The sequence below is a fragment of the Delphinus delphis genome, chromosome 2 (assembly GCF_949987515.2).
Source record: "Delphinus delphis chromosome 2, mDelDel1.2, whole genome shotgun sequence".
NCBI classification, from domain to species: domain Eukaryota; kingdom Metazoa; phylum Chordata; class Mammalia; order Artiodactyla; family Delphinidae; genus Delphinus; species Delphinus delphis.
Window position 1 is genome coordinate 134,867,131 of NC_082684.1, and position 15,685 is coordinate 134,882,815.

The 15,685-nt window shown below is 40.5% G+C and overlaps 1 long non-coding RNA gene across 1 annotated transcript in view; it reads left to right on the forward strand.

The window, feature by feature from the left end:
- LOC138414001 (uncharacterized) overlaps positions 1-15,685 on the forward strand; it is a 31,082-nt gene that overhangs the window by 9,262 nt on the left and 6,135 nt on the right. The window lies entirely within an intron of this gene.

Sequence of the window (15,685 nt, forward strand, 5' to 3'; positions counted from 1 at the left end):
ACCCAAAAGACCCAGTAAAATAACTTTTTTAATATATGGGGGTAGGTATTTATTTGGTGAGGATTCCTTGTGCAGTACACTTTTCCATACATATGTAATACTTGAATAATTAAGGTGTTGGTTTTTTTTTTGTAATACCCTTCTGTTGACCCAATAGCTGTTGCTTTTTTTTTCCTTTTTGCATCAAAATTCCCAAAAAGAGCCATCTGTACTCATTGTTTCTGATTACCCTTTCATTGTCTTTTTTTTTTTTAATGAGCTTCTTTATTTGGAAAAATCACAAACATAAACAAAAGTAGAGAGAATTATAGAGTACGAATCACCTGGATTCAATAATCATAAGCTCATAGTCAGTCATGGTTCATCCATACCCCATCCCACACACATTCCCATTGTATTATTTCAAAGCAAATCTCAGACATTGTATCATTTCATCAATAATTATTTTAGTATATATCTTTAAAAGATAAGATTTTTTTAACCTAACTATAATATCATAAATCTGAAAAATAGTACCATATTATCTAAAATATAATATTATAAAATAGCATAATACCGTAATATCTTAAGATCAACAATTAATTCCTTAATATCATTAAATATCCAATCAGGGTTCACATTCCTAAATGTCTCATAAATGATAGCACATGTTTTTTCATTTGAATCAGGATCTAAATAAGACCCATATATTACACTTGGATGCTATGTACCTTAAATTTAATTTAGAGATTCCCTATCCCTCCCCCCCCCTTTTTTTTCCTTCTTCTTTTTTAATTTATTTATTGAAGAAACTAGGTCACTTGTCCTGTAGAGTTTCCTACAGTCTGAATTTTGCTGATTGCATCCCCTTGATTTGTTGTTTAGCATGTTCTTCTCATCCCTATATTTTCTGTAACTTGTTGGCAGTTAGACCTGGTGACTCAGATTCAGGTTGGAGTGTTTAGGCAAGAACAGTTGAGAGGTAGCACAGTGGTCTCCTATTACGAAGCATAGAATGGATGTCTACTCATCTTTCTCACTTTATCTCGGTCTCTCTTTGCAACCATTGATGATCATTGCCTACATCCATCATTTCCTTAGTGGTTGCATTATTTCTTCTTTAATAATGAGAATACTTTTATAAAGAGAAACTTCCTCTTGTGAACTATTTAGCTATCCTGACATACAGTTTACATAGAAAAGGCAGGTCATACTTGATTCTTTCTTTTTGTTTTTGTTTGTTTCAAAATAATGAATTGTTTCCCTAGCATCCTCCAAAAATGAACATTACAGATTGCTGGGGAAGTTTACTGTATTACTACAAACTCATGGACTTAAACGTATTTCACATGTTTCTGTTCATTCTTATTGACAGAAATACCATTTTTAATCTAGCATATTGTCAAAGATCAAAAAGTTTGAAAACATACAGCACTGGGGTGGCTGTGTAAAATGGTTCAACATCTGTGGACAGCAATTTGGCAATATTTAACAAATTATAAAATGCACATTTCCTTTGACCCAACAATTTTACTTTTAGGAATTTATCCTAGAAATGGACTTACAAGCATGCAAAGTGATGTATGTACAAAGGTATTAATTGCAGTCTTGTTTATTTTAGCAAAAACAATGGAAAGAGATATTTATACACACACATTTATAGCAGCATTATGCACAATAGCCAAAAAGTGGAAGCAACCCAAATGCCCATGGCTGGATGAATGGATAAAATGTGGTATATACGTACAATGGAATATTATTCAGTCTTAACAAGGAAAGAAATTCTGACATGACTGCAACATGGAGGTGTTGGTTGCACAGCAATGTAAATACTTGATGGTACTGAGCTGTACAATTAAAATGATTAATTAAGATGGTAAATTTTACATAAAGAAAATTAAAACTGTAATTACTAACATGAATTTTACCATTGATCTTTCTATTGTGCAACGCCAATTTTAAATGCAACTATCATAGTATTTCACTTACACACGGAATCACACAATACAGAAATTACATAATTTGTGAGTTACGGTTTGTCCCCAGGGGTGCCTTGAGCTGTCCATAAGAGACAAACACAAGAAAGACGGAGGAAGGTCGTTAGGAGGAAAAGAGCCCTCCCAATCCTCCTCCAAGCTCGGAGCCAGAGTAGGGCGCGCTTCCGGAACACGCGGACACTCTCTAGCTAGAGCGGTCCCCCAGGGTGCATCCCTCCTGCAGGGTTGCAGCGAGCGCAGGCCTGCGTGCTGCTGGGTCCGGCTCCTGCCAGCAGATGACCGCCCTAGCCTGGCGGAGTCTGGAGAGGTCAGGCCAGGTGTCTCTCCTGCCCCAGGGCCCCCTGCCCAAACCGGGGCAGACAGGCGACTCCCAACGGTACTGAGACCTCTGCGCCGGTGAAACTCTCGCCCCGGGATTGGGGTGGGCGAGAGACCCTGCGCAGCCAGCCCGGGGAAGGGATGGGCACCATCACACCCCTGACCCTTCCCATAGCCGCGCCCAGAACCCTGCCGGGGACGGAAGGGGGCAGCAGTCGCCGGACAGGGCCAGGGACACCGGGAGGCGGGGGGAGGCGGGATGGTGCACGAGCCAAGGCTTCCAGCCCCTGGCGCATGCTCCATTGTTCTAGGCGACTTCCTTCTGAAACGCAAATTCAAAGATACAATTAAGGATTTCGAGGCAGTAACAGCACTTCAGAACATGGGACCCCCTGTACGACTGCACCGGCCACACACCCATGCAGCCGGCCCTGGTAGGTAGGGATCGCAAGTCTTGGTGATAACATCTAGAGCTGTGCTGTCCAGTAGAGATAAAATGTGAGCCCCACAGGCGAGTCACGTATGTAATTTGAAATGTTCTAGTGTCTAATTAAAAAGGTGAGATTAATTTTAATATATTTTATTTACCCTAACATATCCAAAAATATTATCATCTCAACATGTAATCAATATTAAAATTACTGAGACATTTTACTTTTTTTTTTTTTCATACTAAGTCCTCAAAATCCAGTGTGTATTTTACACTTAGGTCACATCTCGTTCCAAGACCTCAATTGCCACATGGGGCTAGTGGCTGATCAAGTGGACAGGGCAGGTCTAGAGCATGAAAAAGGAAGTGGGTGGCTGGAGGACCGTTTGTGCTGTTGCCACTTGGTGGCATAACATTGGCTGCTAAAACAGAAATACCTACCAACGTTTGTCAGTCACTTCCTGTGACTGGTGCAATTTGGCACCAGAATTCCTGTGAGTAATTTTGATGACTATTGTGAATATTGTGCTGCTATTTTAACACTGTTACTGATTTTTAAATATTCCTGTATGTAACAGTGTCATCCAGACATTCATTAAGGCAGTGGTTCTAATGCTAATGCTACAAAACCACCCCTAATCAATAAACGTTAGAAGAGGAAGTTAGATGTGTCAATTGCCAAGAGGGAAACCAAGTAACCAACGGTATGCTCCATGTTGTTAATTTAGAAATGAAACCTTGGGAAATACTGGAAAGTTCTGAAAAATAAAAATCAACATTTAAGCAGATACACTTTTTTTTTTTTAAGCAGATACACTTTTAAATTTTCAAAAATGGTTACATAAGGCAAAAAGAAAGGAAAAACAAAACCTGACAACAGAGCTGCAAGATCCAGGTCAGAGTAATGTGCACCAGAGCTGCCCTGGTTGTGCATGTAAACACTCAGAACAAAAAGCCCTGTTTTACATTTTGCATGTGTTCCTACAGGGGAAATTGAGTGCTTACTAGAACACTGTCGTTAGGTACAGTTTCATCTTCACCAGCCTTTCCCATTCAGGAGTCACTTTACTGGCGGACTAGCCTGCCATGTAGTGGTGAAAATAGGAAACGACAGGCCACTGTTTAAACATTTTATGCATAGTATTTGAAACATCAAAATAATAAATGCAATATAAAATAAACACCTGGAAGTGCACCATCCATCTTAAGAACTAGAACATTACCTATTAATGCATCCACCTGTATGCCTTTTTCCTAATTTATCCTGCCTCCTCATTAGAGATAATTCTGGCTTGAATTTTATGTTGACCATTTTCTTGATTTTAAAAAATAGGTTGTTTTATCATTTGTATATGCATCCCTAAATGAAATATTGTTTAATTTACTCATTTTAGCTTTAGAAAAGTGCTGTCATGATTTTATGCAGTTTTCTGCGACTTGCCTTTTTCATACATTATATTTGACCATGTTATGTGTATAGCTGGAGTTGATTCCCTGTAGGAATAGATAGCTATTTATTTATCCATTCTCCTATCAATGGACATTTGGTAGCCTCCAATTTTTTGCCATTTTTTAACAGTATGGCAATGAATATTCTTATGCATGTGCAAGAACTTCTTTATAACATATCTAGTTCAATTTTACAAAATACATATAGCCAAAGTGTCTTTCAAAGTTGTACCAATTTACACTCCATTTGTAGTATATAAAAGGTCCCAGTGATCTTCATCTCCATCAGTACTCGGTGTTACTAAATTTCTTAGTTGTTGCCAATGGAGTTGGAAAACCGGATCTTATTGTGGCATTGACTTGTAGAATGTTTCCCTGGCCATCAATGAGGTCGAGTGTATTTTAATTTTTATTGGAGATTTGTTTCCTTTTTTGTAAAGTGCCTATTCATGTCTTTTGCCCATTTTTAACTGGTTTATCTCTTTGTAATTTTAAGATTAAGATCTTAATCTAAGGAGATATATATCAGTTTCTGTATTTAGCAACCTTGGTGAATTGTATTTAACAACCTTGGTAAGCTCTCTCATTAATTCTAATAATTTGTCTGTAGATTCTTTTGGGGTTTTCTACATAAACAATTATATTAGCTACAAATAATGACAGTATTGTTTCCTTCTCTCTCCTTATATCTGTCTTATCCTTGCCTTGTGGAGCAGAAGAGGTGATGGCAGACTCCTTTGCCTCGTTCTGCTCTTAAAGGAACAATGCTTTCAATGATTCATCATTAAGAATGATGACTACTGTAGGCTTTTTTTTAAAAAGATGATGTCTTAATGTTAGGATGTTTTTTTTATTCCTGCTTTACTAAGAGTTTTTACCGAGAATGAATGTTGATTTTTACTGACTGCCTTTACTAGATCTATTTAGATAATCATACAACTTCTCCTTTAACCCATTAATGCAATGAATTAAAGTCATGGGCTTTTATGTTAAATGATCCAAATATTCTAGGGATAAATCCAGCTTAGTCATGATGAATAGCCTTTAATATATGCTGTTGGATTTGATTTGCTAGTATTTTGTTTATAGTATTTCCATCTAATATGTTCATGAGGGATTCTGGTCTGTTATTTTCTTTCTCATACTTTTTCATACTTGACTGATTTTATTTCAAAGTTATACTAACCTCATATGAGTTGAGGAGCATTGCTTCTTTGGATAGTCTTTGTTCGTGTGAAATTAGAATCATTTGTTCCATGAAAATCTGCTAGGAATTGCCTGAAAACCAGCAAGGCTTGATTTTTTTTTAAGCCACTGATTCAATTTCTTTAATAACTGTTGGGAGCTCAAGCTTTCTTGTTACAGCTTCGATAAGTTATATGTTTCTAGAAATGTGTCCCTTTCTAGTAAGTTTTTTAATTCATTGATTAATTCATGTTTTATTCTTTATGGCATGCTCATCTTATCTTTTTAATCTCTTCTGGATTTTCAACTTTCTTCTGTTCTCCATTCCTATTATTGCTTGTTTATGCATGCTACCTACTACTCTCTTATTTAATGAATCTTACCAAAAGTTTGTCTGTTTTATCTGGCCTGGGCTTGTTGATCATCTCTATTGTATATTCATTTCATTTCATTACTTTTTGCTCTTATCTTTATATCTTTTCTTAAACTTTCTTTGTGTTTATTCTACTGGGGTTATTTTTCCTCTTAGAGCGAAAGCTAGCTCATTAATTTTCAGCCTTTTTTCTTTTTTAATGTAAGCATCTAAAGCTATAAATTTCCCTGTAATTACCATTTTTGCTGCATCCACCAGTTTTGATATGTACAATTTTCATCACATATCATATAGTTGTTTCTATACAACTTTCAATTTCTATTATAATATCTTGCTTGACTCCTATATTATATAGAAATGTACTTTCTGGGACTTCCCTGGTGGCGCAGTGGTTAAGAATCCTCCTGCCGACGCAGGGCACACAGGTTCGATCCCTGGTCCGGGAAGATCCCACATGCCGCGGAGCAACTAAGCCTGGGTGCCACAACTCCTGAAGCCCGCGGGCTCTAGGGCCCGCGTGCCACAACTACTGAAGCCCACGCACCTAGAGCCCATGCTCCGCAACAAGAGAAGCCACTGCAATGAGAAGCCTGCACACCGCAATGAAGAGTAGCCCCCGCTCGCCGCAACTAGAGAAAGTCCGCACATAGCAACAAAAACCCAGTGCAGCCAAAAGTTAATTAATTAATTAATTTTTAAAAAAGAAATGTACTTTCTAATTTTCAAAACTCAGGAGGGGGGTGTCATTTATCTTTCTGTTAAAGACTTAATTTAATTGCATAAGTTATAACTATGATCGTAGGTCATAAAATGTGATTTATGTGAATCAGATTCTTTGAAATTTGTTGAAACCGGCTATAAGGCCTTTTATATGGTCAACTTTTGGAAGTGCTCCATGTGCACTTGGAAAGAATGTCTATTCCTTGATTGTTGGATATAGAGTGACTTATAAATATCCACTAAATCAAGCTGGTTAATTGTGTTATTCAAATCTTTTTTGACCCATTAATAATTGAGATCATTGTATTGAAATCTCCCACTATGTTAGTGGGTTATCAATTTCTTTTTTTTTTTAATATTTATTTATGTATTTAGTTTTGGCTGTGTTGGGTCTTTTTCTTTTCTTTTTTTTGGTTGCACCAGGTCTTAGTTGTGGCCAGTGGGCTCCTTAGTTGTGGGAGGCAGGCTCCTTAGTTGCAGCACTTGGGCTCCTTAGTTGTGGCATGCAAACTCTTAGTTGCGGCATGCATGTGGGATCTAGTTCCCTGAGCAGGGATCAAACCCGGGCCCCCTGCATTGGGAGTGCGGAGTCTTAACCACACTTAACCACTGCACCACCAGGGGAGTCCTTGCATTGGGTCTTAGTCGCAGCACGCGGGATCTTTTCTTTTCATTGCAGCATGTGGGCTCTTCATTGCGGTGTGTGGGCTTCTCTCTAGTTGTGGGTGTGGGCTCCAGGGCGTGTGGGCTCAGTAGTTGTGGTGCGTGGGCTCTCTAGTTGTGATGCATGGGCTCAGTAGTTGCGGTGCACGTGCTCCAGAACACGTGGGCTCTGTAGTTATGACGCACGGGCTCCAGAGTGTGTGGGCTCTGTAGTTGCAGCACACAGGCTTAGTTACCCCGTGGCATGTGGGATCTTAGTTCCCCAACCAGGGATCGAACATGCATCCCATGCATTGGAAGGCAGATTCTTAACCACTGGACCACCAGGGAAGTCCCAGATTAGTCAATTTCTATCCATAGTTCTATACATTTCATTTTATGTATTTGGATACTATTTTAGTAGGTGCCCACAACTTTTGGACTATTATATCTGGTGGATCAAACCTTTTATCATGAAAATGATGAAAGGCCCTAATAATACATTTTGCCTTATAGTCTATTTTGTCTAATACCAATATATTGCACCAGCTTTCTTTTAATTAGCATTTTACTTTTGTTCATCATTTTACTTTCATCTTTTCTGTGTCCTTTTATATTAGGTTTGTCTAGTTTTTAGGGGCTTTTTTTAAATCTAGGTCTGAGAATCTGTCTTTTGTTTATCCCATTTATACTTATTGTGATTACTGATAATATTTCTACATCTTAATTTTTATTTTCTATTTGTTCTCTTTTCGAAACTTCTTTCAACTTTTTTTTTTCTAAACTGACTTTTTTTTTTTTTTTTTTTTTTGCGGTATGCGGGCCTCTCACTGTTGTGGCCTCTCCCGTTGCGGAGCACAGGCTCCGGATGCACAGACTCAGAGACCATGGCTCACGGGCCCAGCCGCTCTGCGGCATGTGGGATCTTCCCGGACCGGGGCACGAACCCGTGTCCCCTGCATCAGCAGGCGGACTCTCAACCACTGCACCACCAGGGAAGCCCTAAACCGACTTTTTGTTTTTGTTTTCTTACTCTATTTTCTGCTCTACTGGTGTGGAAGTTATACTTTCTGTGTTTTTAGTAATTACCCTTGAAATTTTACCAGGCACATTTAACAAAGTCTAAAGTCAACAGTACTTGAACCTTCTCAAGAAGAACTCAGAACACTCTACCTCCTCTCACCAGCCTCACTCTCCTTCCCCCACCTATAAATTATTATTGTCCAGTATTTGTGCCTGTCATTTTTCAACCCCACAAATTACATGCCATCACCATCTTTCATTACTTGTTTTTTGCAGACAGTGTGTTTGGAATTATCTACATATTTACTGATTTCTTTGCTCACCATTTCGTCTTGCATTCCAGGCCTTCCTTCTGGGCTCATTTTCCTTCTTCCTGAAGTGCATCTTCTAGAAGTTGTTTTAGTGAAGGTCTGTTAGTGGTAAAATCTCTGTTTTTTTTTCTAAAAATGTCCCTATTTTACCTTCATGTTTCTATCTTACATTTATTCTTGAAAGATAGTTTTGCTGGGTACACAATTCTGGGTTAACAGTTATTTTCCCTCAGTACTTTGAAGATATTTTTCTATCTTTTAGATTCACTGTTGTGGGGACTATATTCAATATCCTGTGATAAACCATAATGGAAAAGAATATATAAAAAAAGAATGTATAGATTCACTGTTGCTGTCACTGTCCAATTGTTTCTCTGCAGACAATCTTTCTTTTCTCTCTAGCTGCTTTTAACATTTTTGCCTTTAGTGCTCTGTGGTTTCCCTACAATATGTCCAGGTGTATGTCTTTTTTAACCTGCTCGATGCATGTTCTGTTTCTCCTATCCATATGTTGGTGTCTTTTATCAGATCTGGAAATTTTTAGCTGTTAGCTTTTCAAATATTGCTTCTCCTTTAGTCTCTCTATTCTCTGCTTCTGGGATTCCGACTGGATATTTTTTAGACCTCATTCCATCTTCCCTTCTCTTAACCTCTCAGTCATATTTCTCATCTCCTTGACTCCCTGTGCCTCATTCTGGGTAGTTTTCTCAGATCTATCTCCTGTTCACTAATTCCCTATCCAGCTGTGGTTAATTAATGTGTTGTTTAGCCTGTCCATTGAGGTTTTTTAAAATAAATTTATTTATTTTATTTATTTATTTTTCTGTATTGGGTCTTCATTGCTGCCCGCGGGCTTTCTCTAGTTGAAGCAAGTGGGGGCTACTCTTTTTTTTTTCTTTTTTTGGCTGTGTTGAGTCTTTGTTGCTGCGTGCGGCCTTTTTCTAGTTGCGTCAAACTGGGGCTACTCTTCGTTGTGGTGCGTGGGCTTCTCATTGCAGAGGCTTCTCTTTGTTTCAGATCATGCGCTCTAGGCATGCGGGCTTCAGTAGTTGTGGCATGTGGGCTCAGTAGTTGTGGCACACAGGCTCTAGAGTGCAGGCTCAGTAGTTGTGGTGCACGGGCTTAGTTGCTCTGCAGCGTGTGAGATCTTCCCAGACCAGGGCTCGAACCCGTGTCCCCTGCATTGGCAGGCGGATTCTTAACCACTTCACCACCAGGGAAGTCCCCATTGAGTTTTTAATCTCAAGAGTTAAATTGTTAAGTTCTATTTGCTTCCTTTTCAGATGTGTCTGGTCATTTGCAGTTGTCTCTTTGCCTTGCTTATTTTTTAAAAGTAACAGCTCTATTGAGATATAATTTGCAAATAATAAGATTCACCCTTTGAAAGTGTACAGTTCATTGGTTTTTAGCATATTCACAGAAGTTGTGAAACAATTATCATGAATTCTAGAACAATTCTGTCACCCTCAAAAGAAACTCTATACTCGTTAGCAGTTACTACAAATTCCCTTCTGCCTCTGTCTCCCAAAAGCCACTAATCTATTTTCTGTCTCTATGGATTTGCCTGTTCTGGACAATTCATATGAATGGAGTCATACAATATATGGCCTTCTGTAACTGGCTTCTTTCATCTAGCAAAATATTTCCAAGATTCATCCATATTGTAGGAAATAGCAGTACTTTGTTCCTTCTTATGGCTGAATAAAATTCCATTGTATGGGTCTACCATATTTTATTTATTTACCAGTTGATGGACATTCAGGTTGTTCTTACTTTGGGGCTATTATGAATAATGCTGCCACGAACATTCATGTACTAGTTGTTTTGTTTTTGTTTTTGTTTTTGTTTTTGCGGTACGCGGGCCTCTCACTGTTGTGGCCTCTCCCGTTGCGGAGCACAGGCTCCGGACGCGCAGGCTCAATGGCCATGGCTCACGGGCCCAGCCGCTCCGCGGCATGTGGGATCTTCCCAGACTGGGGCACGAACCCGTGTCCACTGCATCGGCAGGCGGACTCTCAACCACTGCGCCACCAGGGAAGCCCTGTTTTGTTTTTTTTTAATTTAATTATTTAATTTTTTATACAGCAGGTTCTTATTCATTATCTATTTTGTACATATTAGTGTATACATGTCAATCCCAATCTCCCAATTCATCACACCACCACCCCACCCCGCTGCCACTTTCCCCCCTTGGTGTCCATATGTTTGTCCTCTACGCAGTGTCTCTATTTCTGCCTTGCAAACCAGTTCATCTGTACCATTTTTCTAGATTCCACATATATGCATTAATATACGATACTTGTTTTTCTCTTTCTGACTTACTTCACTCTGTATGCCAGTCTCTAGGTCCATCCACGTCTCTACAAATGACCCAATTTCGTTCCTTTTTATGGCTGAGTAATATTCCATTGTATATATGTGCCACATCTTCTTTATCCATTCATCTGTAGATGGACAGTTTGGTTGCTTCCATGACCTGGCTACTGTAAATAGTCATGTACTTTTTGTGTGTGGATGTATATTTTCTTTTCTCTTGGTCATATACCTGTATATCTAGGTTACATGATAACTCAGTATTTAACAGTTTGAGGAATTGCCAGAAGGTTTTCCAAAGGGGATGCACCATTTTACAATCCCACTAGCAATGTATAAGGGTTCCAATTTCTCCACATCTTCCCCAACACTTGTTATTGTTTGTCTTTTTGATCCCTTGCTTATTCCTGTGATCCCATCTTTTATTTCTTTAAACATTTTGTATCTAGTTATTTTACATCTTCTTCTGTCTGATAATTGCAATAACTGAAAACCATAGGGATGTAAATGTGTTAACATTTTGTCTTCTCTTCATGGTAGCTCATTTCCTTTTGTATTTGATGATATATTTCTGTGAAAATATAAGGTAGGGTTTTTCTTGTGTTCATTGCTATATCCCCATCATCTAGAACAGTGACTGATATGTAACAGGTGCTCAACAAATTGTTGTTGAATGAACAAATGAGTCCTAAGGACCTAAGCAGGAAAGGAAACCCCAGAGACGATGTGCATTTGCTTCTGCTTAGTGCCAAGATGCCTATAGACCTACGGCTATGTTAGCCTCTATCAGTCACAGTCTCCTTGGGGAAAACAGAAGCCATATGTATTCCAAGTGTATCCACCTGTGTCCAATCAGGAAACAAACCACACAGTGATTTATTTTTTTTGTTTTTGTTTGTTTTTGTTTTTGCTGTACGCGGGCCTCTCACTGTTATAGCCTCTCCCATTGCGGAGCACAGGCTCCGGATGTGCAGGCTCAGCGGCCATGGCTCACGGGTTCAGCCGCTCCGCGGCATTTGGGATCTTCCCGGACCGGGGCACGAACCCGTGTCCCCTGCATTGGCAGGCGGACTCTCAACCACTGCGCCACCAGGGAAGCCCAGTCCAGCTTTTATAAAGAGCCCAAAGCAGTTGGTATTTTTCTCACAATGCTTTTCTAAACATTAATAAAAGCATTTCTAATTAAATGTTCACTGTTTACTGTTTCTAGCATATTAGTTTTAAATCATATTAAAGACATAGTAAAGTTTTTCATGTTTCATAAAAAATTTTGCAGTGGAAGAGGGCCCCTTGTGTAATTAATGTCTACAATGACTCCATGCCTGTTTCATAAGGACTGAGCATGGCTTTACTAACAAGTTATTATAAGGGTTTGTTTATAATAACTTTACTTGTAAGACATTTTCATCATTTAATTTATGTCAAATCAGGAACAAACTCCCAACTCAAACAATGTTCTTATGGGGAAGACAGAGTTTTATGCAATGGTCAATTCAAGAATGCCCTGGGGAAAAAACTAGATTGTCTCGTTTCGGGTATTTTAGCCCTGTCCTCCACCCGACCCCAAACCCGGCTACCTTACATGTTTCCCCAGGGAAGGGACCGCAGAGCAGGAAGACCTGGGAGTCCCTCCTGGCTTCTGCTGGGTAACCTTGGCCTCACATCTCCAAGTGTCCGTTTAATCATCTGTCAAGGAGCAATGACAATACCACGGAGTGGGTGGGCAAGGACAGTAAGGTTACAAGAAATATTGGTTCCACGTGTGCTCTCCTGGTGCAGCTCAACAAATGCTTATTGACTGACTAGGTAACTGGGAAACAGGCTCTGGCTAGTTGTCCAACTAGGAAAAGGGATCCCGCTTTGCCTGCTGGGTCTATTCAGAGTTATGACTCGCCCATTGTTCGATGGGGGATCCTGTAGCCAAACAAATGAATAGTTAATTTAAAGTCAGGCAGCGAGGGCTTTTGGCTTTGGGTGGAAACTTAATTCCCAGATAATACATACATTATGTATAGACTGCCTACACCTGCCTCTGCGCTTGGCACTCGGGCCAGAGCCCCGCACAGGAAAGGCAGGGGAGGACGAGACGTAGGATGGTGGTGAATGACCCAGTCTAGAACTCCCCGCTCACATCGCAGGGTGAGGACTCTCCAGGCCGTGGGAGTGAAATGTACAACTTGATGTGTCAGCAGGGGATACTGCCATGGTTACCTCTGCTGTCATTCAGAAGGTAATCTTTTTTGCAAGGCAGGGCATCTAAAGTTTTTAAGATTAAAGATCACTTGAAATGGTATTGCTACTTCGGAAAATAGTTCGCAGTTTCTTATAAAGTTAAATGTATAGTTACCATAGAAGCCAACAATCCCATTCCTAGGTGTTTACCTAAGAGAAATAAGACACCTGTCCACACAAAGACTTGTACATGAATGTTCCTAGCAACTTTATCAAACTGGAAACAACTCAGGTATCCTTCAAATGGATTAACAAACCGTGGTACATCCAGACAATAGAATTCTACTCGGTAATAAAAAGAACTGAACTCTTGAAATGTACAAAAATGCGAATGAATCTCAAAGGCATCATACTAAGTGGAAAAATCCAGATGGAAAAAGCTAGATGATTCCATTTATATGAAATTTAAGAAAAGACAAAACTATAATGACATAAAGAAAATCAGTGGTTGTCAAGGGTTGACGATGGTAGAAGGGAGGGACTGCAAAGGGACAGGAGGGAATTTTTGGAAGTGATGGAATTATTCTGTATCATGACTGTGGTGGTGGTTACATGAGTCTATACATTTGTCAAAATTCATTGACTTATACTTAAAAATTAAAGAATTTTATCGTGTGTAAGTTATACCGCAATATAGCTAATTTTTTTAAAACGGTGACTTAAAGCTATCATGTTTATCTCTCAATTAAACCTGAAACTAGCAAAGTTTACTTAAGTTTGATCTTAGACTCATTTTCCAGGCAGGTCAATGGGCCTCAGAAAAATTCCTAAGGACTCACTTCTGAGCTGGTGGTGGGAAAGGCTGATACAGGCTTCTAAAGCCAGAAGTTATGTAATGTTTTCTGCTTCGGGAGCCCATGGGCTCAAAGCCCAGAAAGGAATTCAGGGGCACCCTTACAACGTGGAGCAGGATACAGACTACCTGGTAGGATTCGAGGGGATCCAGAAAGTTCTCCTTCAGATGGCCCCCACGTTGGTGCTAAACTTCTGATGCTTCCTCTGGATTGAGCATTGCCTTCCCCGAGCTTCCTACCCAGGAAAACACATTCTTGCCACCCGGACAATGACCATGAGTTTTCAGGCTTCTACCACCTTCTTAGAGCTTCCCAATAACCTTGGAAGGGGGCTGTTGTGAGCATCCTGATCTTGGGTGGCTGTGTGGTGGCTGCAGTGTGCGGCAGCTTGAAGCGAGATCTCAGTTCCCTGGCCAGGGATTGAACCCAGGCCATAGCGGTGAAAGCACTGAATCCTAACCATTAGACCACCAGGGGTTAGTGGAGCAGGACCCTGGCTCTTGTCTGCTTTGAAGAAAGACTTCATCAAAGAGATGAAAAGTAGCGAGGCAAGTAAAGGGTTTATTAGGAGAGAAGATAAGTTCAGAGAAAGCATGGGTGGGCTGAGATAGAGAGAGAGAGCCATGCTTTTGGGGTGGTTTAAATCACTTATATGGGGGCAGTTCTTCCAGGTTTCCTCTGGCCAGTCCTCTTGCTTTGCCTGTCTTTGAGTCCATGTTTGGTCTGGCTCAGGGCCCTCCCCTCTGTGCGAGCACATCTTTTACCCAAGATGGTTTCCAGCACGAGGGTCTCTAGGAGGTTAGCAGAACATATTATAGTCCAGTGCCCCCTCCCCTGAGGATCTTTTCTGTCCACGGGTAGCTTGAGGGGGTCTCCTTGACCTCAAGAATGAGAAATATGTGACCTCCCTATCTTTTATCTAAGCAGGGCTTAGCCCGTATTTGTTTTTCTCATTCCCATCATCTTGAAGTGTCCACAGGAGACAAAGTCCAGCTGCTTAGCATGTTCCTGTTATTATCTTTATTTTCAAAGTGTAAACAGGAGGCTAGTTGTAAATGTCTAACCTGGGGCCCACCTGTCTCCTACCTCAATCCCATTTTACAGGTAAAGAAACCAAGAGCAGAGAGCCTGGGTGGCTTTTCCCAGAGCACACAGCCCTGAGTCAACCTCAGTGGGGCCAGAGCCTATCTAAGGCTTATCTTTTCAAAGCCCTCTCTTTCTGCAGCATGGCTGTCCACTCACATGAATGACTTTTCTACTTTTTAAAGATCAGACCTATGAAGATGCCTCTGGGAAAAGCCTAGATTTTCTAACACTAACAGCTCTGGGTCTCTTGAATAGATGATTAATTTCAAAGTCCAGTCACACAGAGTTCAGGCTTAACAATTCTTAAATAGTTTTTAAAAGCAGATATTACTCCTTGCTCGCCATGGCCATGAAGAAACCTCCCTCAAGTCTGCATGGCCTGTCTGGTCAGGCAGCTTGTGTGGTGGTTTCTGAAGAGTACGGGCGCCAGAGGCAGGCTGCCCAGTTCATTGATGGCCACACCACTGACAGGAGAGGCTGTGGGATCTTGGGCGGGTGACTCAGCCTCTCTGTGCCTGAGTTTCCTCATCTGTAAGCAAGGCAAAATTTATTCCTACCCCTAAGGGCTATTGTGAGAATTAAATGAGGGCAGACACGTAAAGCACTGAGACCAGGGCCTAGCACATAGCAGTTGTACAATAAATGTTAGCTGTTAAGAGTGAAAGAAAAGGGGGGACTTCCCTGGTGATCCAGTGGTTAAGAATCCACCTTCCAATGCAGGGGACGCAGGTTCGATCCCTGGTCGGGGAACTAAGATGCCACATGCCGTGGGGCAACTAAGCCCGTGAGCCACAACTACTGAGCCTGCGTGCTCTAGAGCCCACGTGCTCTAG